Source organism: Hyla sarda, chromosome 6 (assembly GCF_029499605.1).
Source record: "Hyla sarda isolate aHylSar1 chromosome 6, aHylSar1.hap1, whole genome shotgun sequence".
Taxonomy (NCBI): domain Eukaryota; kingdom Metazoa; phylum Chordata; class Amphibia; order Anura; family Hylidae; genus Hyla; species Hyla sarda.
Genome location: NC_079194.1, coordinates 298,316,477 through 298,342,009, shown reverse-complemented (window position 1 = coordinate 298,342,009; position 25,533 = coordinate 298,316,477). Strand labels below are relative to the sequence as shown.

The 25,533-nt window shown below is 42.7% G+C and overlaps 1 long non-coding RNA gene across 2 annotated transcripts; it reads left to right on the top strand.

Annotated features, from left to right (window-relative positions):
* The first annotated feature begins 5,812 nt into the window (after positions 1–5,812).
* Positions 5,813–25,277, top strand: LOC130275285 (uncharacterized). Of its 2 annotated transcripts, none has more exons than XR_008844720.1 (3): positions 5,813–6,030; positions 20,134–20,239; positions 24,905–25,277. It is a non-coding gene; the product is annotated as an uncharacterized LOC130275285 (long non-coding RNA). The 2 variants fall into 2 exon arrangements; XR_008844721.1 differs by having other exon boundaries at positions 20,134–20,348.
* Positions 25,278–25,533: the final 256 nt, after the last annotated feature.

Sequence of the window (25,533 nt, the reverse complement as noted above, 5' to 3'; positions counted from 1 at the left end):
TCCTTTTTGCCTCCAGCCGAACCTACTGGTTCAGAGACAAGACACTCCCCCGTGGGGACCCCCCCAGAGGCCTAAGCCTCCCATCACTGAATTCCTCCACTGGAACCGCCATCCACCCAGATCAAACCTCCACAAAGGAGTCCAGAACCAAGTCGGTTCCCTCCCTTTAGGTTTTTCTACACCTTTATCCTCACCGACTTCGAGGACCCCCCCTGCCCCTACTGCTGTGACAAAATAAAAAATGACCCTAACGCCAACCATTCCATTCCACCATATCCCCACAACAAAAAACCAACCCTTCATGAAAGACAAAAAACAAAAACAACCCACATAAAGGGAGGTAGGGTGGGAGCTTTCTACTTCTGTCCCTCAGTCACACTGAATCTTCCCGCCCCCCACTTCTTCTATATATCCCTTTTACCCCCCTCCTTTCCCCCCAGACCTTACCCCCTCCTCCACCAATCACCTCTAACCCCTCAACCCCCAACTCCCCCTCCCCTGTTCCCTCCTTGTCCCCATTTCACCCCACGTATCATTTTTCCTCTACTTAACCCCCTACTCCCAGGCATATCCTGTCATGATGGCCTCCCCCTAGCTGCGTCCAAGTCCGGCCTAACTTTCTTCATGGTTGACCCTTTGGCCATGATAATTTTCTTTACAGTTATATGTTCTTGTTTACAGTTTACATGCTTAGCTGTTAAAGGTACTCCGTCCCTAGACATCTTATCCCCTATCCAAAGGAAGCCATGTCATGAGAATGATGAAGCCATGACACTTGGGGTCCCAAAACAACGACACAATGGGTTTCCTTAAAACTGCCCCTTGACATCTTATCCCCTATCCAAAGGATAGTGGATAAGATGTCTGATCACAGGGGTCCCTCCGCTGGGCATCTCCGTGCAGCACCCGGTGTTCGTTTAGAGCATCGGGTGCAGCGCCGGAGGCAAGGCCATGACGTCACGGCCATGCCCCCTCAATGCAAGTCTATGGGAGGGGGCGTGATGGCAGTCACGCCCCCTCCCATAGACTTGCATTGAGGGGGCATGGCCATGATGTCACGAATGGGGCGTGACTGACATCACGAGACTCCGCCCCGCATCGTCAGTCATCCGACACAGAGTGAAGTTCGATCCGTGCACCTGATGTCTGGGGTGCCACAACCGAGATCGTGTGGGTCCCCAGCGGCAGGACGCCCGCCATTAGACATCTTATCCCCTATCCTTTGGATAGGGGATAAGATATCTAGGGGCGGAGTACCCGTTTAAGAACAACTTGGGTATTCAAGAACAAAGGAACATGGAGACCTTCAACGTTCAACTTTGCCTCTTCGGCCAACAACATAAGGGGGGATTTGTGCTTCTGCGCAGCAATGCTGCATACCGTGTCATTCCGCGCTCTTTAAAGCTAATTAAACATCGATTCGGCGCACAACGACATCTTGCGACTTGCCAATACGGGATGAGAGAGTGAGATAAATGGAGCGAACAAACACAGTCTGTAGATGAGCAGCGCAATAATACATCTACGTAGTGTTATTTATTTGACCTTTCCAGAGCCATTCGGAATATGGTAAGTGAATAACAAGGTAATTGTGATTTCCAGCCCATGTTCCAGTCTACGACGTAATGGCTGATTTATAGAAAGGGAAACATTTAAGATTCTTTAGATGCCCCTTGGGGTTTAAATGCACTAACAATCATATTTCCACCATTAACAGGAACACTTCATTTAATAGTGTTTAGCAATGGAGCACAAAGCTGTTTAAACCAAGGGCAGGATATAGTCTCCGCGTGCGCATATGCTCTTCTTTGTAATAAAACATTTACAACAAAGAACTGCTGAAAGTATCGAGAATTTAGGTCTATAGAAAATAAGAAAAAAACTAATTTACAGAATCAATACGATAAGAAAAAAAAAATAAGTTCCCCCCCGTTCCTTATTGCCCAAAGTGGTTTCCGTATACTTAGAAACAATAATATTTTAAGGAATTCTAACAAAGCCCCAAGTCTGAGAGTTTCCAAATGAGCATCACGCGTTGCGCAAAGTGTGTTTTCCTGTATGAGATAAATGAGAAAAGAGAGAAAAAAGCCCACGCGCCCCTAGTGCGGTACCGTGAGAGTATTTGGCACAAATAAAAGAATTGCGCTTACCAGAATATGTTGCGCTGTGGGCACAACACCATGAAGGGCATAATAGATAGATCTGCATGCAGCCTGGATCCTCCGGTTGAAGACTTGCTCACCGGTGGGGATTAGCAGAAAAAATAGCAGGTATAAAACTAGATCATTGGTCCGGCGCAGTGCAGTAGAAGAAAAGTCCGTAATGCAGGGGTTAACTTCATATGGTTTATTCAGAACACAACCGCAGCGCGTTTCTTGCCCGTACAGGGCACTTCATCAGGCATTGTGATACACATTGCCTGATGAAGTGCCCTGTACGGGCAAGAAATGCGTTGTGGTTGTGTTCCGAATAAACCATATGAAGTTAGCCCCTGCATTACGGACTTTTCTTCTACTGCACTGCGCCGGACCAAGGATCCAATTGTATACCTGATATTTTTTTCTGCCTTTCCTGTATGAGATGGAAATTGCCCAAAATATGGTCCCAGGTAATGACAATGGATTGACAATGAAATATGGGCACTATGGGGGAGATTTATCAAAACCTGTGGAAAGGAACAGTTGCCCAGTTGCCCATAGCAACCAATCAGATTGATTCTTTTATTTCTTAGAGGCCTTTGTTAAGAATGAAAGAAGAGATCTGATTGGTTGCTGTGGGCAACTGGGCAACTGTTCTTTTCCACAGGTTTTGATAAATCTCCCCCTACGTCACTAAGTCAATGGGTGGATGACGTCAGTTCATATTGAAAATTTCCATGTTACGTCTGTCCCTCTACAATGAATGAAAATGTTCTTAGGCCCAATTTATCATGGCAGTCATCTCCAACCTTTGGCTCTTCTGCTGTTGCCAAACTAAAACTCCTATTACAGAGGGGATCAAAAGTTTGGGCACCCCAAGTAAAAATTTGTATTAATGTGCATAAAGAAGCCAAGGAAAGATGGAAAAATCCCCAAAAGGCATCAAATTACAGATTAGACATTCTTATAATATGTCAACGAAAAGTTAGATTTTATTTCCATCATTTACAATTTCAAAACAACAGAAAATAAAAATGGCGTCTACAAAAGTTTTGGCACCTGCAGAGTTAATATCTTGTACTGCCCCCTTTGGTAGTGCTGACCAGACCAGAACACAGAGTCTACAGGTGAGTAACCCCATGTTGCAGTCTCTTGTATAGCCACCAGTAGGCAGATGGATGCAAAAGGGATAAAAAGGGATCACATGACAAACAGGGGACACCAGAAACACAGACTGTGGAGATGGAACACCAGGACCAGTGGGTCACAGCGACAGCCTCCCTACAGACACGGCGCCACGGCAGCAATGGGTGCAGCATCAGTGTTGTGGATGTGAAATCATGTCTGTTTTTTTTCTCTAATTGAATTCACATTGGGGGAGATTCATCAAAAAACCTGTGCAGAGGAAAACTTGCCCAGTTGCCCATGGCAACCAATCAGCTCGCTTCTTTCATTTTTATGAAGGCCTGTGAAAAATGAAAGAAGTGATCTGATTGGTTGCTATGGGCAACTGGGCAAGTTTTCCTCTGCACAGGTTTTGATAAATCTCCCCCATTGTGTTTTCTATCCCCTCTTTTTTTGTTTTTGTTTTTTACTTGGTCAGCACTCTGCCCTTCCTCCTCAGCCCAGGCCTATATACTGTATATCCTGACAAGGGGCATAACTGTAGAGGTAGCAGAGGTAGCAGTCGCACCGGGGCCCTGGTGCCTAAGGGTATCCCAAAGCACATCTGCCCCATTAGAGACCAGTATTATAATTGGCATATGGGGTTCTGTTGCAGATTTTGCATGTCATCATTATTGTGGGGTCTTAAGTCTGATTTAATTTCAGGATCTGGTCTGGGGTCTGAAATTATTTATGAAGGTCTGGTCTGGAGCACAAATCAATTTAGGCTTGTAGGCAACGTGAATTTTTGGGTCTGTATTTTAACGTCTTAAATGTCTCTTCAATGCCCTGAATTTTCTACTTTGGGATCGGTAAATATGACTTATAACTTTTATATGAATTTGTTTATCACTATTTTTATATACCACCTAAAGTGAGATATAACTTTTTTTTCCCGTAATGCTAGAGCAATAATAGGCTATAATAATACATACAGTACCTTCTCAAAGTTTAGTCTGAGATTTTATCTCCCATTACTGTGCAATAATATAATACAATCTGCCGCAGTTAATAAGGCGCCGGTGTCTCAGAATTTTAGCCCCGGTGAAATTGTTCCTTTGCCTATCATTATTATTAAAACAGAACAAACTCCTATTTCCCTTTAAAAGTCTCATTAAAAGAGAATGTGAACGGTGCCTTGGCTTCCAAATGATACCCATCTGCTCACATACACTGACTCATTTTAGTTAAAGCAATATTCAAAGAACAGACACAAAACCAAATTGCAGACGGGTTTAATTTGAAGAATTCGCTCCTCATTTTGGAGACGTGATGGCTTATTTACCATTAAATTGGACGCCATTGAACCTGAAGAGCTGGATCATATAAAACACATCACTTTGTGAGCGGATCCCCATCTAACCTATTATTCCAGCCTTTGTTTAAAGGGGTTGTGCGCTGCCCTGTAGTTCGGAGCTCTGCTCACAGCGTCCGGAAGTTCATTACTCCGAACGCTGTGTGCGGGCTTCCATATTCGCAGCCGCCGGGCGTGGCGTCACACCCGGCCCCTTCGTGACGTCTCGCCCACCCCCTCGTGACGTCACGCCTGCCTCCTCTACCAAAGTCTATGGGAAGGGGGCATGACAGTGGTCGCGCCCCCTTCCCATAGACTTTCGTTGAGGGGGCAGGCGTGACGCCACGAGGGGGCGGGCAAGAGGTCACAAAGGGGCCGGGCATGACGTCACGCCCGGCGGCTGCGAACACGGAAGCCCGCACACAGCGTTCGTAGTAATGAACTTCCGAACGCTGTGAGCAGAGCTCCGAACTGCAGGGCAGCGCACAAACCCTTTAAAGTGAAAATGTCTGTGTGATACATCGATGGCTTAAAGAGGTACTCTGCCTCTAGACATCTTATCCCCTATGCAAAGGATGGGGGATAAGATGTCTGATCGTAGGGGTCCCACCACTGTGGACCCCCCGCGATCTCCCTGCTGTACCTGGTGTTCGTTTAGAGCGTTGGGTGCAGCGCCAGAGGCTTGTGATGCCACGGCCATGCCCCGTTCCTGACGCCATGGTCATGCCCCCTCAATGCAAGTCTATGGGAGGGGGCGTGGCGACGCCCCCTCCCACAGACATGCATTGAGGGGGAGTGGCCATGACATCATAAGCAGGCATATCCATGATGTCACACCGCCCCGCATCACCAGTCACCCGGCATGGAGCAAAGTTTGCTCCGTGCACCGGATGTCTGGGGTGCTGCAGCCGAGATTGCGAGGGTCCCGTGGATAGGGGATAAGATGTCTAGGGGCGGAGTACTCCTTTAAACTTCATATTCACAAATGGATAAAGAAAAAAGTTGTAGGTGGATTTGATGCTCTAACATGGAGTTGAGACGGTCTTTTGGCACTATGTGATATCAAACTGCTGCTGTGTTTTCATATGTTTATTGATGCATAAGAGTGCAAATGAGGGAAACAAACAATAAAAAAGAATTAATTAATTGTTGGGGCCGGTATAAAAAAAAAAAAAAGATACTTACTTACCCCTGGTTTCCATAACCCTTGCAGGCCCCATTGTAGGTATTTTGGTCGCCCATTTCTCCTGAGATGAAAGGTTGGCGAAGGACCTACCTGCTCAGCCAATCACTGGTCAAGATGAGACACTGCTGCGGACATGAATAGGCTGCGTAGGTCTTTTGCCTAGGAAGCCGGAAGAAGAGAAGAGTGGTAAGGGACCAGAAGGAACTACAGTGGGGGCAACAGCAGGAACAGCAGAGAATCAGAGGTGGGTAAGTATCAGGTTTTATTTTTATTTTTATTTTTTTTACCAGTCCCAGCAATATATCAGTCAAGAACATCGGAATACACTTTTATTACATGAAAGAGTCTCAGGACAGACTGCGGGGATCCTCTTCACTGCTGTTATGGTAGTGTTGACTAGACCAGAACACGGAGTCTACAGGTGAGTAAACCCATGTTGCAGTCTCTTGTATAGCCACCAGTAGGCAGATGGATGCAAAAGGGATAAAAAGGGATCACATGACAAACAGGGGACACCAGAAACACAGACTGTGGAGAAGGAACACCAGGACCAGTGGGTCACAGCGACAGCCTCCCTACAGACACAGCGCCACGGCAGCAATGGACGCCGCACAGTGCAGCATTAGTGCTGTGGATGTGCAACCATGTCTGTTTTTTTCTCTACTTGAATTCACATTGTGTTTTCTATCTCCCTCTTTTTTTTTTTTACTTGGTCTGCACTCTGCCCCTCCTCCTCACCCCCCTTCTATTTAAATTGTCAGGAAGGCACAAAGGACCCTTTTTTTCTTGCAGCCTCCCAATCTTTGACTGTGAGCACATGGTAAGTGAGCTTTTACACCTGCTCACTCTGGTGCGGTGCTGTGTGGCATCCATTGCTGCCGCGGCACCGTGTCTATGGGGAGGCGCGGCCCATGGACTGGTTCGAGCGGCATTGGGGCTGCTCTGCCATTGGGTCGTTCCCCCTGTGGGCACTGGTGTTGCGGCGGAGGTGGTCGCTACTCAATACGGCACCCTTTTATGCTAGGGATGCTAGGGACCCGCTACTTACAGGTGGCCGTGACGTGGCGAGTGGGCTATCACTTCATGATCATAAAGTACAATAACGACCTGTTACTTTAATAAATTTTGCTGAGAAGCCTTAAATCATTGTGCATGTTGTGGATGTGCGACCATGTCTGTTCTTTTCTCTACTTGAAAATACAGACACATAAAAAAAAACATGTAAAGAATCTTCATGACCGAGTGAGAAACATATAGAAGCATTATTGTTTTTTTCTAAAACAGCCATCACTTACAATCTATAAAGCAAGTGCAGCTCCTGTGCTCGATTCATAGACAGAATGCCGCTCAGGGCGTAAATGTACACCCCTTGCTCATTAAGTACCAGAGCACCAGGATGTACAGTTTTCACTGTTGTCCTTAAAGGGGTACATTGTAAACTAAACCCATTGCCCATCCTTTACCTCTCATCAACCTATTTAATTGTCTAAATATAATTTATTAGTTATATAGAATAGTGTTGAGCGGCATAGGCCATATTCGAATTCGCGAATATTCGCGAATATATGGACGAATATTCGTCATATATTCGCGAATATTCGCATACTCGTTATATTCTCGTTTTATTTTCGCGTATACGAAAATCCGTGCATGCGAAAATTAGTATATGTGGAAATTCGCATATGCGAAAATTAGCTTACGTTAATTTTCGTATATGCGAAGTTTCGCATATGAGAATTTTCGCATATGCGAATTTTCGCACGCCAGTCTCACACAGTAGTATTACAGCCTTCTTTACACCACACAAGCTGGAAGCAGAGAGGGATGATCACTGTGATGTGTACTGTGAAAAAAAAAAACAAAAAAAAAAAAACGAATATTCGTAATTACGAATATATAGCGCTATATTCGCGAAATTCGCGAATTCGCGAATATGCGATATTCGCGAATAATATTCGAATTGCGAATATTCGCGAGCAACACTAATATAGAACAGTTTCCCCTCTTTGGTTGTCACTTACATGCATGAAGTGAGGGAATGACAATGTCATTATGTCATTATGACATCATCCAACCATCCACTTTGTCTCTGTCCAAATCCCTCTCTGTAAGCTGTCCCCACCCTCCTGAGAGACACAGACCACATGGTTTCTGCTCTGCACTGATATGTGATGCTCTCTTTAGTACTGAGAAGTGTGTGCAGCCTCAGTCAATCAGACACTGAATCTCTCTCTGCTGCTCAGAGCAGGAGGGTGGGGGCTGGCAGAAAAGAGCTGCAATGATTGCTGGGAGATGTAGGCAAGAGGAGAGAAGGATGGCAAAGAATATCATGCAGACAGAGAAGACAACAGAGGCCACATGAGCCATGCATATCAGGCAGGATGGTTTACAGGGAGTAGTGTGGGGCTTTGTATATATATATATATATATATATATATATATATATATATATATATATATATATATATATATATATATATGCTCTTTCCTGGAGTACCTCTTTGGTTGATCAAGAAAACATTTCATAGACTTTAAAACGTCTGCTAGGCATTTACGGTGATTTCCACCCAAAGTGTTTCCAATTTCAATTATATAATTTCAATACATCATTGCAGCCTGCTAACAAAACACTTAAAGGGGTACTCCGGTGGCAAACTTTTTTTGCAACTGGTGCCAGAAAGTTAAACAGATTTGTAAATTACTTCTATTAAAAAATCTTTATCCTTCCAGTACTTATTAGCTGCTGAATACTACAGAGGAAATTCTTTCCTTTTTGGAACACAGAGCTCTCTGCTGACATCACGAGCACAGTGCTCTCTGCTGACATCTCTGTCCATTTTAGGAACTGCCCAGAGCAGCATATGTTTGCTATGGGGATTTTCTTCTACTCTGGACAGTTCTTAAAATGGACAGAGATGTCAGAAGAGAACACTGTGGTCATGATGTCAGCAGAGAGCTCTGTGTTCCAAAATGAAAAGAATTTCCTCTGTAGTATTCAGCAGCTAATAAGTACTGGAAGGATGAAGATTTTTTAATAGAAGTCATTTACAAATCTGTTTAACTTTCTGGCACCAGTTGATAAAAAAAAAAAAAGTTTTCCACCGGAGTACCCCTTTAGAACCACTAGGTGGACACCACACAGAGACTCATTTAGCATAAATAACTCCTGACAGAGTATAGAGAAATGTTATCATTATATCATAAAAAAAGACAAAAAGGAGCGCTCCATGGTGCAATAAATAACATATGTGGAAACGCTAGCGATGATAGAGCGCTTACCAATGTAAGTTGTGCAAATGCCAGCACAACGTGGATGATAGCATGAAGCAGATCCCTCTGCTGCCACTCCACAATAAAAGCAATAGAAAAAACCAACGACCTCCAGACCAGTGGATAGTAGGGCGCTGAGGGACCAGGATACAGTTGAAGCAATCAGCTTTATTCCCATCATGCAACGCGTTTCGCGCTAGTGCGCTTCATCAGGCATATGCCTGATGAAGCGCACTAGCGCGAAACGCGTTGCATGTTGGGAATAAAGTTGATTGCTTAAACTGTTGCCTGCTCCCTCAGCGCCGTACTATCCACTGGTCTGGAGGTCGTTGTTTTTTTATATCATTATATCATAACTAGAGATGAGCGAACTTACAGTAAATTCGATTCGTCACAAACTTCTCGGCTCGGCAGTTGATGACTTTTCCTGCATAAATTAGTTCAGCTTTCAGGTGCTCCGCTGGGCTGGAAAAGGTGGATACAGTCCTAGGAGACTCTTTCCTAGGACTGTATCCACCTTTTCCAGCCCACCGGAGCACCTGAAAGCTGAACTAATATATGCAGGAAAAGTCATCAACTGCCGAGCCGAGAAGTTCGTGACGAATCGAATTTCGCTCATCTCTAATCATAACTGGTAATCCCGCATAAGTAAAATAAAAAAAGAAACATAAGACTTACCATGGACACCGCCCTTTCAATATGATGGCCAAAAAACCTTACGCCAAAATACAAAGACATTTCGGTGCATCCTTTATTGCATTTCCATAGCTTTAGGCACTTTGTGTGGGTTTGGAGGCCGCACTCCAGGCTATAGGTGCCCTTGGCGCCCCCTGCAGTAGTAATAGGTGATGTGTCCCATACCAACTTCATTGGCAGATATTTGATCTACCCCTATCACATCGCTCGTTGTTCATCTCGCGCTCTATTATTATGACTATCTGGCCTAATCTAAGCATCGCTCCATCCTGGATGGGATAATATAGTGAAGATTCGGATAATAAAGCCTCACATCCCGCTTCCTCATACAGAGAGACAAATTTCTACCGCCCCATAACAATAAAACCGCTAAGTGCTAAATAGGATAATTCACTCCGAGTCTCCTTTAGTAAGAATCTCCGTAGATCTTCAGCCATCTGATTCAATATACAACTGGGATGGGATATTAGAGCTGAATTTAAATATATACATTTCGGCTTCCATAAATCCAATAATACAAATATATCCGTCCGAGGCTCGAGAGGGAATATTGATAACATTTGTCTCCTGTCTTCCGATTATCTTCTTATCAGTTCCATTCCCTTATTGTAAGGAATTATCTGTACTCAGTCCTAACTGGGGTACAGAAAGGGTTAATGCTATACTTTTTTTTTAGTTCTAAAGAGAAGGAAATACTATTATAGGCTGGCATTCCATGCTTTCATACAGTGTTTCCCAGCCAGGGGGCCTCCAGCTGTTTCAAAAACTACAACTCCCAGCATGCCCGGACAACCATCGTCAGGGAGTTGTAGTTTTACAACAGCTGGAGACACCCTGGTTGGGAAAAACTGCCTTAAAGGGGTACTCCGCCCCAAGACATCTTATCCCCTATCCGAAGGATAGGGGATAAGATGTCTTGGGGCGGAGTACCCCTTTAAGGAGTCCTCTGTGGACAGGAAGTGCTGGAAGTAGTCACATGATGTTTCTAGGCATTCATACATTAAATTGGGAAAATTATTTATTAGCATCATTTATATTACTATTATTATTATTATTATTACTATTTTTATTATTATTATTATTATTATTACTATTTTTATTATTATTATTATTGTATAAACAAGTAGTAGTATCATTTTTATTAATAGTAATAATTATGATAATAACAACATTATTATTATAACATTATTATAATTAGAGATGAGCGAACTTACAGTAAATTCGATTCGTCACGAACTTCTCGGCTCGGCAGTTGATGACTTATCCTGCATTAATGAGTTCAGCTTTCAGGTGCTCCGGTGGGCTGGAAAAGGTGGATACAGTCCTAGGAAATAGTCTCCTAGGACTGTATCCACCTTTTCCAGCCCACGGGAGCACCTGAAAGATGAACTCATTAATGCAGGATAAAGTCATCAACTGCCGAGCTGAGAAGTTCGTGACGAATCGAATTTACTGTAAGTTCGCTCATCTCTAATTAGAATCATTTATATTATTATTATGATTAATAGTATTTTTATTATTAATATATATATATATATATATATATATATATATATATATATATATATACATATATCAACTGGCTCCAGAAAGTTAAACAGATTTGTAAATTACTTCTATTTATCTATTAAAGAAAATCTTAATCCTTTCAGTACTTATGAGCTGCTAAAGTTGAGTTGTTCTTTTCTGTCTAAGTACTCTCTGATGACACGTGTCTCGGGAACTGTCCAGAGTAGAAGCAAATCCCTATAGCAAACCTCTATTACTCTGTGCAGTTCCCGAGACAAGCAGAGATGTCAGCAGAGAGCACTGTTGCCAGACAGAAAAGAACAACTCAACTTCAGCAGCTGATACTTATTGGAAGGATTAAGATTTTTTAATAGAAGTAATTTACAAATCTGTTTAACTTTCTGGAGCCAGTTGATATATATATATATATATATATATATATATATATATATATATATATATATATATATATATATATATATAAAGTTTTTTCCTGGAATACCCCTTTAAACTACGTATGCAACTCTTGCTCTCAAGAATGCATAAAAACAATGGAACAAACTGAAAATGTATGTTAAAAGCACAAATGGGGGATTTCTAATTGCTCATATTTTTTACACCATTTTTTCTACTGCGTTGCTTTTCGCTTATGCTGATGTCAAATATGTCGCATTTATATATTAAAAATGTTGGTGCATTTTCCGAAACCCTTTTTTTTTGCTCTGAATTTTTATGCCACCATACCCATGCCATCATCCCTTTGCCTGGCATAAACAACAAAAAGTTTCAAAATTACTGCACAAACTACCGCCATATGCAAACCTTTTGCATATGGCGGTAGTTTGCATATGGCGGTAACTATTTGTCACTTAGCCCCGCGCTCTCTAAGTGAGCAGGAGCATGGTAAACAAGTGAATATTAGTAGTTATAACTTAAAGGGGTACTCCACTGGAAAAACATTTTTTTTTTTAATGAACTGGTGCCAGAAAGTTAAACAGATTTGTAAATTACTTCTGTTTAAAAATCTTAATCCTTCCAGTACTTATCAGCTGCTGTATGCTCCACAGGAAGTTCTTTTCTTTTTGAATTTCCTTTCTGTCTGATCACAGTGCTCTCTGCTGACACCTCTGTCCATTTTAGGAACTGTGCAGAAAAAAGGGTCGAGAAAATATCCCAACCGAGGATACTGTGTTACACACTACCATACGTGTCAGATAATTATACCTAAAACAACAATACTATTCAATCCTACTAGGTTGAGAACAGAAATGGAATAAAGGAAAGGATATACGGTAGAATAAGTCAGATGTGGTCTGAAAATATATTATTGGTTAAAGGGGTACTCCAGCAAAGGTTAGGGGATAAGATGTCTGATCGCGGGGGTCCCGCCGCTGGGGACCCCCGTGATCTTCCACGCCGCACCCTGTTAGAATCAGTCCCCAGAGCGGGGATAGAGGATAAGATGTCTTAGCGCCGGAGTACCCCTTTAACCAATAATTAATTTGGCATTATTAAAAAAAAATCCTGAACTTGATTAAATAGCAAACAACTAGTTCATGTTCCCCAAAAGGTAAACAATTACTTACCGTATTAGCGATGTCTCTTTGATGGGTCGTGCTGTTGATACACACTTTTGTATCTCGTGATTTTATTAATGCCATTTTTATTGCACTTATTTAAATTGTCTATTTTATGTCCAATACAAGGGCCCTGCATAAGAAACCGTAGCATAATTATTAATAAATAAATAATAAATAATTTTAGACCACATCTGACTTATTCTACCGTATATCCTTTTCATTTATTCCTTTTCTCTTCTCAGCCTAGTAGGACTGTATAGTGTTGTTGTTTTAGGCAATTTCAGAACTGTCCAGAGTAGGAGCAAATCCCCATAGCAAACCTATCCTGCTCTGGACAGTTCCTGATATGGACAGAGGTGTCAGCAGAGAGCACTGTGGTCAGAAGGAAAGGAAATTCAAAAAGAAAAGAACTTCGTCTGTAGTATACAGCAACTGATAAGTACTGGAAGGATTCATATTTTAAATTGAATTAATTTACAAATCTGTTTAACTTTCTATCACAAGTTGATTTAAAAAAAAAAATAAATTCCAGCAGAGTACCCCATTAAATCTATGTTAGCTCCAAGATTTAATAGATTTCAGTGTAGCCTTGATCTCACCTCAAACCACTGTCCCAACCAACTTGGATTATCTGACCTATTTGGTGGCCTTAACTTGACAACGACCCCTACACTGACTAAGTGCACTGGTAAAAACTAATAGAGCAAATCAGACAGACCAGGTCATAACTGAACACAAGACAGTGTCACCCTAAGCTCGCATCAAACCACTGTCCCGTCCTATTTGGATTATCCAACCTATCTGGTGGCCCCGTACTTGACAACGATCCCTACACTGACTAAGTGCACTAGGAAAAACTAATAGGGGAAGTCAGACAGACCAGGTAATAACTAAGTGAGTAGTCCTAAACTCACGTCATACCGCTATCCCTACCTACTTGGCTTCTCCGCCCTATCTGGTGGCCCCCAACTTGACAACGATCCATACACTGCCTAAGTGCACTAGTAAAAACCTATAAGGGAAGTCAAACAGACCAGGTCATAACTGAACAGATGTGTTAGAGAAAAGAGAGAAGAGTAGATAACAGGCAGGGTTGAACCAGGAGAGAATGTCAATCTCCAAGCAGCAGACAGTAAAAAGGTCAGAAGTCCAAGCAGAGGGTTCAAGTCTAGGAAACAATATCAAAACCGGGTAGAAACACTAGTGAGACAGCTATACCAATAAAAAAAATGCCTCTGTTCAAATAGAGCGCCGGTATGCTGGCATCAATCCTTCTTGGGTGGCCTGCCCCGCCTTCTGTTTTGACGAGCACTTCTGTGCTTAGCAGGGCTTTTGCCAGCGTAAGGTTTCTTTCACACTGCCGCACTGCTTGTGCTGTCTTTTTCTCCCGCTATCCCAGTCAAAAAACAATGGTGCCTGGTGGCCCTCATAATTGTAAATGGGAGCCGCCAGGACTCGGTGTTGCCCATTGCTCCCCGTCCGTTCTCGACGGGGAGCAACGTCAGTGTGAAAGGGGCCTAACACAGGCATTCTCCCAATGGTACCACACAGAACCCTAAAGTGCCATGGGTGCAAGGGTAGGTAAGTTTGTGATATCTGTTCTTGTTTTTCCTCTCCATGGTCTTTTGGTTACCAATGATGGCGTTACATTTGCCATAAAGCTACAACTCTACCCTGACCGCGTTACGGTGCGAGTCTCAGCCTCGGGAGAAATTTCCAATGTAGAACATCAAATCCTAATGTTCTGTTTTCACTTTCTAGCTGTTGGATTTTCAGTTTTATTCCTCAGTTTTCAATTCTTAAGACAATCTGAAGCCATTTGGAGATATTAGGTAATGTACTAGATGAGCGCATCAGACGACTCACTCCTGTATGGTTGGGAGTCATCAGCGAACGCTCGATGGGAGACGTCCTACAGCATATGTTGTTTTCCAAATGGAATTTATATTTCAATCCGTAGACCTTAACAGAAACAAGTGCGTCCTTATTTATACGGCAAACCTCATTGTGGAGCGGAAAGCTTCCTTCCATCTGGTTCTTGTTAACCTAAAGCAGAGATGTTTTCTCATGTATCACTTGACTACAGTAAGAAACAGGATCTTAACTCTATCCAGTCTTTTTCTTAACAGAACTCTGCCAGATACAATACATTTCACCATTTTAAAGAACCCAAAAATTTATATTTCACCATACATGGATACATTTCACCATTTTAAAGGGGTACTCCACCCCTAGACATCTTATCCCCTATCCAAAGGATAGGGGATAAGATGTCTGATCTCGGGGGACCCGCCACTGGGGACCCCCGCAATATAGCATGCAGCACCCACCAGTTTCTTGTCCGTAAGCGCTGGAGTGTCTGGGTCCCGACCACCGTAACGGAAGTCTGTGATGTCATGACTCCAACCCCCCCCCCCCCCCCGTGTGTGATGTCACGCCCCGTCCCCTCAATGCAAGTCTATAGGGCTGTCACGCCCCCTCCCATAGACTTGCATTGAGGGGATGGGGCGTGACGTCACACGAGGGCGGAGTCGTGACGTCACGGACTTCCGTTCCAGTGGTCGGGACCCAGACCTTCCAGCGCTTCGGGAGCAGAAACAGGTGGGTGCCGCATGCTATATTGCGGGGGTCCCCAGTGGCGGGACCCCCGAGATCAGACATCTTATTCCCTATCCTTTGGATAGGGGATAAGATGTCTAGGGGTAGAGTACCCCTTTAAAGCACCAAAAAATTCAGTAGAATCTGGAAGACAAAGGAAATAATACATTATGTTCAAAAGAATTTACTAAAGAATTTTGCCTTATTTGCACCATGTGCACCTATTTTTTTTTTTAAATACATAAATAAATAAATAAGTAAATAAATAATTTGACTAGCGAGGGGGCATCGCATAAATCTGCACCAAAAAAAATTAAAAATCTTCAACTACACCATCTCACATGTGGTGAAGACTAATTTGACAGTTGAATATACTTTAGATTTTCAAATAGCGTCACTGGTGAAAAGAATTGGCGCAATCTTAGACTGCCTAGTCTAAGTAACATTTAGGACGTTTTTAAAAAATGTCTCTAATAGGATGTAAGGAAATTGCAAATCCATCAGAGGACAGTCCGGTCTAGAATAAGGGGATCTTTTCCAAGAGGATTCGGATTTGTTGCAGATAAGCCCATAGCACTTTAATTCCCCAAATTGTCGAGAAATTGGTTTGAATTTTGGAGAATATATCTTGTTCCAAAACTAAGCAGAACTCCTAAAAGAAAAAAAAAGAAAAACACTGCACAGCTACACTCCCCATACCCTACACCCCCAGGTTATCACATAAGATAGATACATAGATATGGGAAAGATAGATAGATAGATACAGGGCTGGCGTTAGGGCGGGGCAAACCAGGCAATTGCCTAGGGCCCCCATCCGCCGGGGGGCCCCCTGCCGGCTGCTCAGTAGGGGGGGGGGGCAACTGTTTAGCAGCCGGCCGCAGCCACTTTAAAATAGTGACCAGCGGCGGGCCCGGACACTTCTCCTGCTTTTTCTATTTTTCATATTTCCTTACCTGGCCATGCTCGGCAGGCTCAGGTAATGCGGCGGGTCTTGTGGGCCGTGTGGATAATTTGATGAGTGATGTCTCATGCAGGCTCCTCTGCGTGGCGTCAGGGACGTCACTCATCATTTGATGAATGATGAGTGATGTCCCTGACGCCGCACAGAGGAGCCTGCAGGAGACATCACTCGTCATATTATCCACACAGCCCACAAGACCCGCCGCATTACCTGAGCCTGCCGAGCGTGGCCAGGTAAGGAAATATGAAAAATAGAAAAAGTAGGGGGAGAGGGGGGAGTAATGAGCAGGGGACTATACTGCCAACCTAATGTGGGGAACTATACTGCCAACCTAATGTGGGGAACTATACTGCCAACCTAATGTGGCGAACTATACTGCCAACCTAATGTGGGGGGAACTATACTGCCAACCTAATGTGGGGGAACATACTGCCAACCTAATGTGGGGGAACTGTACTGCCAACCTAATGTGGGGGAACATACTGCCAACCTAATGTGGGGGAAATGTACTGCCAACCTAATGTGGGGGAACATACTGCCAACCTAATGTGGGGGAAATGTACTGCCAACCTAATGTGGGGAAATATACTGCCAACCTAATGTGGGGGAAATGTACTGCCAACCTAATGTGGGGAACTATACTGCCAACCTAATGTGGGGGAAATGTACTGCCAACCTAATGTGGGGGAACATACTGAAAACCTAATGTGGGGGAACTATACTGCCAACCTAATGTGGGGGAACTGTACTGCCAACCTAATGTGGGGGGAACTGTACTGCCAACCTAATGTGGGGGAACTACAACCTAATGTGGGGGAACTATACTGCGAACCTAATGTGGGGGAACAACAACCTAATGTGGGGGGAACCATACTTCCAACCTAATGTGGGGGAACCATACTGCCAACCAAATGTGGGGGAACCATACTGCCAACCTAATGTGGGGGCACTATACTGCCAACCTAATGTGGGGGAACCATACTGCCAACCTAATGTGGGGGAACTATACTGCCTACCTAATGTGGGGGAACTGTACTGCCAACCTAATGTGGGGGGAACTATACTGCCAACCTAATGTGGGGGAACATACTGCAAACCTAAATCGGGGGAACTATACTGCCAACGTAATGTGGGGGAACTCTACTGCCAACCTAATGTGGGGGAACTCTACTGCCTACCTAATGTGGGGGAACCATACTGCCAACCTAATGTGGGGGAACTATACTGCCTACCTAATGTGGGGGAACTGTACTGCCAACCTAATGTGGGGGAACTATACTGCCTACCTAATGTGGGGGAACTGTACTGCCAACGTAATGTGGGGGAACTCTACTGCCAACCTAATGTGGGGGGAACTATACTGCCAACCTAATGTGGGGGGAACTGTTCTGCCAACCTAATGTGGGGGAACTACAACCTAATGTGGGGGAACTATACTGCAAACCTAATGTGGGGGAACAACAACTTAATGTGGGGGAACCATACTGCCAACCTAATGGGGGGAACTATACTGCCAACCAAATGTGGGGGAACTATACTGCCAACCAAATGTGGGGGAACTATACAAAAATATAAAATTGTACTATACTGATCCCTATAACTCTTATTTTTCTTTATATGAGGATGTATGAGGGTCATTTTTTGTGCTGTGATTTGTAGTTTTTATCGGTAACATTTTTGTTTTGATGGGACTTTTCAATTGCTTTTTAGATATTTTTTATGGTATTTGAAGTGACCAAAAATGTGCAAATCTGGTTAGTGCACTATTACGACTTTTTGGGGCCCCTCTTTTGATTTTGCCTAGGGCCACGCTAAGCCTAAAACTGGCCCTGGAAAGATGAATAGATAGATAGATAGAGTTGCACAAATCATTGAATGGAAAGATAAAGAATAGACAAAAATATACATATTGAAGATAAATTTCTACCTAAGAAAAATAAGGAAATATTTGCATCTTTAAGATCATTTTGTTGCAGTAGAAATCATATTCCAGTAAACCAACATAATTGCTGATATAAATATTTCTCAATTTATAAAGTCATAATAATCTAAATTGTCCAGAAGGAAAAAGAGAGAAAAAAAAATAAAAACCTCCATAAATCCCCTAATAGGTCATCGGGGTATTCTGCTTGGGTAAGTCTTCACCATCAGACACATCCAGCAGGAAAATTGTGGCGCAATTTGAAGACAATAAATTTAATTTGAGAGGAGATTAATAGCATCTTATTAAGTCCTGATCAACAATTCACTGCGGGAGATAAAAATAAATAAATACATTTATAAATAAATAAATAGACTAGGACACAAATTGACAATCAGAGTATAAACACGGGAACAAAACACCTGCTTGTCTGAGCCGCGCGCAACGTGAGGAGAGGAATCCTGTCCAAGGAGAATGACTAATGTTTCTTTGTTTGCCGCTAACAGGGAGTTTGCTTTCCAACATGTAATTTTTTGTTCCAGAGAAAATTTGTCCACGGTAATAAGATGTGTCTTGTACCAGTATATACAACATGGCCGTATACACCAGGGATATATAATCAACAAGTCCCCCGGGGATTCCAGGGCAAAAGGTACAATCAACAACTTTTAGGGGTGCTCCCCCAAAAGGGTTAACCCTAAAACTAAAAATCCCCCTGTTTAAAACTTCAATGCTTTATTGTATCTCTTAAATGAAATAGAAGACAAGATAAGTGTTTGGTGCACATTTAAAAACACGTCCGCTGCTCAGCTGGTGCTATCTGTGAGTCCTCTGATATATCAGACTTCCACTATTTTGGGATAGCTTTTAAGCTATGGACTCACATATGTATTGATTTACATGCTGGCTTTATGGTCGCTAATTAAAATAAGTTGCTAGCCATCCGCCCCCCGACGTTTCGCCAGCTCACGCTGACTTTATCAAGGGAGTCCAGCTAAATGGCTGCAAACCCGGGATCCCGATTTTTTTATTTAAATAATTTACAAATCTGTTTAACTTTCTGGAATCAGTTGGTTTGGGGAAAAAAATTGTACTCCGCCCCTAGACATCTTATCCCCTACACAAAGGATAGGGGATAAGATGCGTGATTGTGGGGGTTCGACTGCTGGGACCCCCCGCGATCTGCAGGCCGGCACCTGCATTCTAAACATTTATGTTCTGAATGCAGTCTTCTGGCAGCTGTGGTTGTGACATCACTCCATGCCCCCTCCATTCATATCTATGGGAGGGGGTGGTGTTCTGAATGCACATGTCTATGGGAGGGGGCATGTTCTGATGGGGCGTGTTTTGGACGCCGGCTTCGGGCGTCCGTGGTCGTGATGTCACGCCACGCCCATTCATGTCTATGGGAGGGGGTATGTTCTGAGTGGGCGTGTTCTGGACTACAGCATCGGGAGTGCATGGTTTTGACATCACGGCACGCCACCTCCATTCATGTCTATGGGAGGGGACGTGACGCCCCCTCCCATAGACATGAATGCGGGTGGTGTGGCGTGACGACCACGGACACCTGAAGCATTCAGAACATAGATTTAGAGATCCCGCGGGGTCCCAGCGGCCGGACCCCCCCCCCCCCCCCCCACGATCAGAGATCTCATAACAGGGGATAAGATGTCTAGGGGTGAAGTACACCTTTAAACTCCTATATAAATATTCAGAATACTATCACTATGAATACATTGAAGGCACAGCTTTGCTACATTAGATTATTTATGATGTTATTAATTGTTATTTTTTATTTTATATTTTCCTAAAGAGAAGACAGATAATTATGTAAGAGGACGATCCGGGACCCGCAGAGGAATTATCACCTTCCCTGTGAGATGGACACGTTGAACTGGATGTGGACATTTATTTCGGAGGTGCGAGGAGAGAGGTTGCAGTAAATGATTGTAATGAGCCATCCTGACAGCTCCTGTCCTCGCCTTCATCAGGTTCAGCTCACATATTGACCCGCTCTGCTTTTCAACAGTAATTGATTTCAGATTGTTAATATTTTAATCTTCTCGCCTCGTGGTTCAATCCCAGGGGGCTTCATCTACAAGTTTTAGAAGAGAAGCTTCACTCTTTTTTTTATTCCATTACTTTAAATATCTCATTATTGGAATACAGTAAAAGATCAGGAGTCTCAAAAAGATCCGGCTGATCAACTCTGAACACTTCTGTATATATGGTGTTACGTATGATACTGTACTGAATTTATAGTGCCTGGTCCCAATTGGGAATTGTAAAAATACTGGATTGGATAGTGTAAAAAAACTCACCTGCACCTTGCTTTGGTCTGCGGATAGGAATGTACAGTATAAAAATACTCACCTGCTCCCTGCTCCAGTCTGTGGCCAGGAATGGGTAGTGTAAAAATACTCACATGCGTGCGTTAGTGCCCAGATTGTGTTGTGTTGAAATACTCACCTACTCCCTGCTAAAGTCTGTTGTTTGGATTGGGTCTTGTAATTATACTCACCTGCTCCCTGCTCCAGTCTGTGGCCCATATTGGGTTATTGTAAAAATACTCACCTACTCTCCGCTCCAGTCTGCGGACAAGAATGCATGGTATAAAAATACTCACCTGCTCCTTGGTCTGGTCTGTGGACAAGAATGTATAGTATAAAAATACTGACCTTCTCCCTTCTCCCAGTATGTGGCCTGAGTTGTGTATTGTAAAAATACTTACCTGCTCCTTGCTTCAGTCTGTGGTCAAGATTGGGTAGTGTAAAAATACTCACCTGCTCTCCTCTCCAGTCAGCGGACAGGAATGTTTACTATAAAAGTACTCACCTGCTCCTGTTTATGACCCAGATTGGGTAGTGTAAAAACACTCACCTGCTTGCTCCAGTGTGTCACCCAGATTAGGTAGTTTTTAAATATTCACCTGCTTCCTGCTCCAGTCTGTGGCCTGGATTGGGTTATTGTAAAAATACTCACCTACTCTCCGCTCCAGTCTGCGTACAAGAATGGATGGTATAAAAATACTATCCTGCTCCTTGCTCTGGTCTGTGGACAGGAATATATAGCATAAAAATACTCACCTGCTCCCAGTCTGTGGCCTGAATGATGTATTTTAAAAATACTTACCTGCTCCTCGCTTCAGTCTGTGGGCCAGATTGGGTAGTATAAAATTACTCACCTGCTCTTCTCTCCAGTCTGCGGACAGGAATGTTTACTATAAAAGTACTCACCTGTTCCTGTTTATGACCCAGATTGGGTAGTGTTGAAATATTCGCCTGCTTCCTGCTCCAGTCTGTGGCAAGGAATGGGTAATGTAAAAACACTCACCTCCTCTCCAGTCTGCAGACAGGAATGTATAATATAAAAATACTCACCTGCTTCCTGCTTCAGTCTGTGGCCCAGATTTGGTAGTCTAAAAATATTCACCTTCTTCCCAATCTAGTCTGCAGCCTGAATTGGGTAGTACAAAATACTCGTCTGCTCCCTGCTCCGGTCTGTGGCCAAGATTGGTTAGTATAGAAATACTTATGCTCCCTACTCCAGTTTGTGGCCCTAATTGGGTAGTGTAAAAATACTCACCTGCTCCAGTCTGCCACTGCTGCATGCTGTGTATGGGGCATGTACCCGCTGACCGGTCAGAACAGCCATGCTGAACCATGTCCACCATAAAAGTGTCTGGGGGCAGTGTGATGGACACCCTTTGCTCCTGGCATAGTGGGGATGTTACTGAGACATGTACCACCTACCTAACCACTGTACCGACTTAGTCCCCCCCCCCCGTACTTGATGACATCGTGACTCCCACACCATACACGAGTCTGTACATACTGCAGAAATTCTACAATACTGAGTAGCCCATTTAAAGCGGTACTCCGCTGCCCCAGCGTTTGGAACATTTTGTTCTGAACCCTTGGAGCGGGGGGCGGGGTTGTGATGTTCGGCCACGCCCCCCCAATGCAAGTCTATGGGAGGGGCGTGATCCCCGCCTCCCGCACCCAGCGTTCTAAACAAACGCCGGGAGCTGCACAATCAGACATCTCATCCCTTATCATTTGGATGGGGGATAAGATGTCTAGGGGCGGAGTACCCCTTTAAATAATGCTGTTCCTCAGCCTCAGATAATGTCCTAATTTACACTTCATTTCTGCGCTGTGCATTTCAGGTGGAGGTTTTATTGCTGTTTAATGTATATTCGCACATTCCTGGGTGACGTTCCCTCTGATTGAGAGGTGATAAATCACTGTGTCACTTTAGGAATGAAATATTATGTACAGTTCCCAGACAGATGTAATAGAGCCGGCCCCGGCCCCGCTCCACCACAGACATGAGCAGATGGGAGATATTATCTCGTTTATAATGGGCTCGCCGCACGCCTCTAATGACATTTTGGGAAGTTAGCGCGTTTCAGTCTATTCTGAGGATCCTGACAGGACGTTATTTGTACATATTGTGCGTAAAATCTTAATGTAATAGAGGAAGGAAACTTATTTACCAACATCCGCCGCAGGCGAGCGCCGATCCAGGTGAGGGTCAGTCTGTCACAGAAGAAGTACGTCTTACCTGCTCCGATTGTACAAAACAAGAGGAGGGTTTGTTTTTTGTTTTAAATTTTATTTTTCTTTAAATTGCTGTTGTTCTAAATATATCATATACATTTTTGCTCTCTCTATCTATCTCATATCTATCTACCTATCTCATATCTATCTCATATCTATCTATCTATCTATCTATCTATATATCTATTTATCTAAAGCAACCAAAGAATAAATTGGCCAGCACTATTGATTCCAAACTATTATATGGACCTGGCTTACAGGTGCAGGCTGCTGGGCTAAATATACAGCAACAGGAGAATACAGCAGCACACTGCCAGCACAAGGATATAGATAAAACATGAGTATATAGATACAACATGAAAAGCTATACAGCTGAAGTGCAACAAATGAAAATATTTAATTATGAAACAGTGAGGTACTTAGCTTGCAAATTTGGCGGCCAAATAGCTTGGACCGTCCCACCACGGTAAGGTGACCTCATTCTGGGATGGACCCTACACTGTGAATATGCCTCTGTGTGAACAGTACAGCAGGCATTGCAGGATCTGAAACATCCAAGGCAACTTATATACAACTGATAGAGGTGGGTGGGGTGCAAGAGCCAACATGGAGGTAGCCACTCCCCCGTATGTGTAATACAACCAAAGAATAAGTTGGCCAGAACTATTGATTCCAAACTATTATATGGACCTGGCTTACAGGTGCAGGCTACTGGGCTAAATATTCAGCAACAGGAGAATACAGCAGCACACTGCTAGCACAAAGATATAGATAAAAAGTATATAGATGAAACATGATCTAATTTTGCAAGCTAAGTACCTCACTGCTTCATAATTTCATAACTTCATATTTTCATTTGTTGCACTACAGCTGTATAGCTTTTCATGTTCTATCTATATACTCATGTTTCATCTATATACTCATGTTTTATCTATATCTTTGTGCTAGCAGTGTGCTGCTGTATTCTCCTGTTGCTATCTATTTATCTATATATCTCTCATATCTATCTATTTCTCATATCTATCCATCTATCTATCTATCTAATATCTTTGTATCTCATATCTATCTATCTATCTATCTATCTATCTATCTATCTATCTATCTATCTCTCTCTCTCTCTCATATCTATCTATCTATCTATCTATCTATCTATCTGTCTCATATCTATATATTTATCTCTCTATCTCATACCTATCTCATATCTATCTAGCTCTTATATCTATCTATCCATCTATCTATCTCATAACTATCTATCTCATATTTAGCTATCTATCTCTCATATCTATCTCATATCTATCTATCTATCTATCTCATAACTATCTATCTCATATTTATCTATCTATCTCTCATATCTATCTCATATCTATCTATCTATATATCTAAAAAGGATAAAACTAAAAATGATAAGTTGGCCAGCACATACTGATACCAAACTATTGCATGGACCCGGCATACAGGTGCACGCTGCTAGGCTAAATACACACAAGCAGGAGAATACAGCAGCACACTGCTAGATACAGATAAACCATGAAATGCTATATTGCACAATGAAAAAATTGAGGTGCTTCGCTCACCATTTGGCCAAATAGTTTGTACCATCCCACCGCGATATGGTGACCTCATTGGGACGGACCCTACACTATGAATGTGCCTCTGTGCATTCAGTTACCAGGCTTGCAAGGTCAATTTTTCATTTTCATTGTAGCAATATAGCATTTTATGTTGATATCTGTATCTATATATCTATCTATCTCCTATCTACAGTATTATCTACCTGATTATTTCTAATCTTTCTGTCATTTCTAATTTAAAAAAAAACTATTTTCTTTTTCGTGTAGTAACAGTTAAGTATGCAAATGTTGTTGTCATTGTATTATTATTATTATTATTATTTTCATTGTTATTATTATTATTACTGATATTTTTTGTATTTCTTTTCTTTTTTTTTATTTGTAGCAGTCATGCAGTATATAACAGTTCCATATAAATGTATATAATTTATTTTATTTTTTTTTTTTCCAGTTTCATTAATGATTTATGAAGAATTCCTATTAGGTGTATTGGACTCCTTAGGTCCCCGGGATCCTCATTCTACATTTCATCTTTTTCCCGATACTTGAAGGCTTTTTCCCAGAGGCCGGACAGTGGATTCAGCACATTGATAGCTGCCCATGAAAGCTGATATTGATCGAGACTTTCCTTAGATGTAACAATGTTTGTTACCTTTGATACGGTCCGCCAGTCGCATCGGGCGCAGGGAAAATACACAAAAGCCTTTTACACCGTCCAACAGCAGGAGCCATGTAGACTCTATCCCCCTAACAGGATAACAGCGGCAAATGTCACTGGGAACCAATGTACCGTCCATATTGTGCGCGGGAGCCGGGTTATGTATTGTTCTCTTCGCTTTTATAAATAAAGATTATTTTATAAACAATCAGCGTCATCATTAACCTATTTACGCTGGATTATTTTTTCTGCATATTTATTTGCTTAGTTTTACCCAAACATCATCTGTTACACATTTCACAGAATATATGAGGAGATTTATTAAAGGGGTTATCAAGGAAAAAACTTTTTATATATATATATATATATATATATATATATATATATATATATATATATATCAACTGGCTCCAGAAAGTTAA